Raw genomic sequence first — 3,890 nt, forward strand, 5'->3', positions numbered from 1 at the left:
AATATATTTTTTAAGGCAAAAAAGTGTTTTTACAAATATCATAAATTGGTCATTTCAAAATATCTCTACATTTTTAGTTGCACCACATGACATTTTATCACCTGAACTAACCATGCCTAGTCATAAAAGGGCAAAATATAAATAAGAAACTTATTGATCCTGACACGTGAGGGTCCCTGCATGTTTCTGCATGTTGGTTGCACCACATGACTTTGCTTTAGTAGACAATATTTTTCCAAATGTTTGTAATATTTTAACAACAAGTCTCGACTGCGTATTATTTTAGTAAGTAAGATCCATCAAGACTAGAACAGTTCAGAAATGTCTAAATGTCTAGGTAGACTGTTTCTCTGCTTTTTTGTTTTAATCATAAAACCATCTGCATGTTGTATAATAAACAAACACATTCAAATAAAATGAATTTGGATAGTGTGCCCAGAAAAACTGATCTACAATATTTTTTATACACTTATAAATATGACCACCGCAACTGTACCTTGCCCTGATTAAATGTACTCATACCTCAAACTCTCCTATACCTGCCTTATTAATTTATGGTGCTGTTATGCAGGCTGCATGGTGCTACTAATGAAGGCTTGTATGCAGATGAGGGGCTGAGGTCGTCTCTAGAGCAACGCTGCTCTGTCTGACCTGGTGACCTCTACCATGGCTTTCTGACTGCTCCAGGTCAGTGGCAGCTGTCAATCACTCTGCAGCAACGGTGAAGTCATGCAACAAACACCCTTATATTCAAACTCTGGAGGCCATACACAAACCTGCAGGTGAAAATGACAAACACACACCTAATGATCTGATGAATAACAATAGTGCAAAATATATACAAATTAAAAAAAAACAAAAAACAGAACAAAAATGCTCATGAAAAACACTTAAACACATTAACTGTATGACACAAGTGCAAGGCCATCGCTTGATGCAACAGGACTTTTATGGACCTGACGAATAGGTAAACGTTTAGTTTTTCAAGGTAGTTATTATTACTGTTAATTATTAAATATCATTATGTTTATGGTGAGTCACACCACAACATTTTGCAACATGAACTAATCCTGCCATAAAAAGGTCAAATTATCTGATATTGTATTATTTATTATCATTTATTATTTATTTATTGACATTGACACATAGGTCTGCATGAATCCTCTCTATTGCATCACTTCCTGTTTTTTTTTCCCCCTGAATGTTGGTTGGAATGTTTTTTAAATAAATATGTATAATATTACTTTTTTTCGAAATGTTTTTTAAATATTTTATGGGGCTTTATTTCTTCATATTGCATCACAACAGTTGTATCGGCCTTTATTCCCTCAAAAATAATTCAGAAATTTTAAAACATGCTCACAGAAGAGGTGTATTCAAGTCATAGTATATATAAATTGCATTTGACCAAAAACAAAAAAACAAATTAGCATTACATCAATGACCCATGTGCTATGTATATGGCTTAAAGTGTAAACAGGCGTGCTTTTATTTAATAACATACATTAATAATTTCTTAGCAATTAAGTTTACTGTTTTGCATTGTGGCTGCATTTCCACCTCGGGGCAATTAATTTATTAATGACATTAATTTTCAAATATTCAGTGGTTTCCTGACAATTATTAATGACTTTTTTCATTATTATTATTGTTATTTTTATTATTATTATTATATATGAATGTATGTATTAAAATATATTATGCATATTATGCCTTGGAAAGGGTTTTATTAGGCCCCTTCATTTTTGTTCACGTGTGTAATGCTCACAGTCCCAATGTTTTACACATATCATTGGTACTGTGAGATTTGTGCAGGCATGCACAGGGTTATTATTGTTAACTAAAACTGTTAAAAACATTTTGTTAATTGAAATAAGCGGAAATAAAATCAAATATTTGATGAAAACCCTAGAGAGAAAAAAGGAAATTCTCCCTTGGCAACTAACTGACATGTTAGCTGATGTACAAAAATTACTATACACTAAAATAAATAAAAACTGAAATAAAACAAAGTATACCTAAATAGTATTATTTAAAATAATGAAAAAAATGGCAAAAGGACATAACAAAATGACTGAAAATGAAAACTGAAAATATAAAAATAAGTGTCAAATAATATTTTTTAATATTAATATTATAGTATATAAATAATACTAAAATAACACTGGTGACATCCTCAATAGAAACTCTTTGACACTTCTAATCTAACTCGCCCTTCACCTTTATAGTGTGGCCAAAACTCAAGCCCTCATTATCTTTAAATTATGATCAATCATAGTTCATTGTGCATTTGAAAATGTGTACAGGTATATGCGGTCTGTAATTTCCATCAGTATATTTTTATAACTCTCACAGTATAGTAAATAAATGTGCATTCGTGTGTAAAAAACGTGTGTGTGTTCATATCAGTCTCCATATCTCTATTAGCAGTGGGGCAGTACCGCACCCTTCATCTGCGGCTCATATCTATGCAAAGCCGGGGTCCTGCCAATCAGTTGCCCCGGTGACACAGGGCTCCACCTCTCCAATTAGACCTGACAGGGCAGGATTAGGTGCTGGGCGGGCGAGCGGCGACCTGCCGGCGTGTCAATCACGCGCAAGGCATCCGCTCGCCTGTTTACTGTCAGATCCCATCTATGTCTGTCAGGCTGAGAGAGACGGCAGGGGAAGTGGAGGGAGAGAGAGATCTGATCAGAATTAACTATGCTTCCCCCTGCAGACTGTTCTTTTAATTCATGAAAGGGGGTGAGGAGAGAGAGGGGGAGGAAAGCGTTTAAATCCTCGAGTTGCCCGCCTTCTGTATGTTAAGAGCTACGCCGGGTTGTTCTGTCTGATTGTGCAGTCTGTTTCGTTTCATTTTGACAGTCAACACACAAGAAACACAGTTTAGATGTGATGCAAGCACTGCGGCCAAAATATTAATTATATATGTAGAAAAAAGGTTTTGACAGAAAAATGTACAAAATGAATGTTGCCTTCTGGTCTTTAATTGTTTGGTATTGAAATATAGTTTTTATACAGTATTGAGATTAATGGGGATATATATATTTACCAATCTTTGCCACTATCCACTAGGTTTTACCCATTTGTCAGCAAAAAGTTTTTAATAATTTAAAATATAATAAAATTTTGTATGATCACTTTTTCTATTTTAATAAGTACAGGTCAGAATAAACATGTTTCATTCAATTCAATTTACAGGGTTCCTGCGCAGTTTGGAAAAGTATGGAATTTGATTTTAGTAATTTCCAGGTCTGGAAAAGTATGGAAAAAAGAAAGCAGAGTATGGAAAAAATATTTGCATTTCCAGACTTTTGGAAATAGACAATTATTAAAATTATTATTTAAAAAAAATGATTAATGTAATGAAAATACATTTTCAAAAAGTGTGTTTTCATGACAGCTGTTTAGTGATTCTTTAGTGATTGTCAAATACGACTGAACGAATTCAAGGTGCACTTTTTCATTATGCAAAAATGCAGGTTATATCGCATTTTTTTCTCTCAGGATATTCTTAGCACCGTAATACAGAGCCTCTAAAAGAACCTTTGCAAAAATAAAAAATATACAGACTTTCGTGTGTGCACGAGAAACCATTAAACGTAGCATATAGGACAATGCACACTGATCTATCTATTGTGCCATCAGCCTGTTTCGTGGTGTGGTTTCTTGGCTGCCGCAGAGTAGGCTATGCGTTAAAGCAGACCTAAAGCCTTAAAATATGACGTACTGCCCTATGAAAGCCAAATTTTTAACACTTTTTTTTTTTTTTTTTTACAGTACCAGTCTTTTTATAGATCATTGAACTTGGCAAATAGGACAATGCACACAATGTGCCATCAGCCCATTTCGTGTCATGGTTTCTCTGCCACCACAGAGGATGTTTTAAA

Source organism: Sinocyclocheilus anshuiensis, unplaced genomic scaffold (genome assembly GCF_001515605.1).
Source record: "Sinocyclocheilus anshuiensis isolate Anshui unplaced genomic scaffold, SAMN03320099.WGS_v1.1 scaffold194, whole genome shotgun sequence".
Lineage (NCBI taxonomy): Eukaryota > Metazoa > Chordata > Actinopteri > Cypriniformes > Cyprinidae > Sinocyclocheilus > Sinocyclocheilus anshuiensis.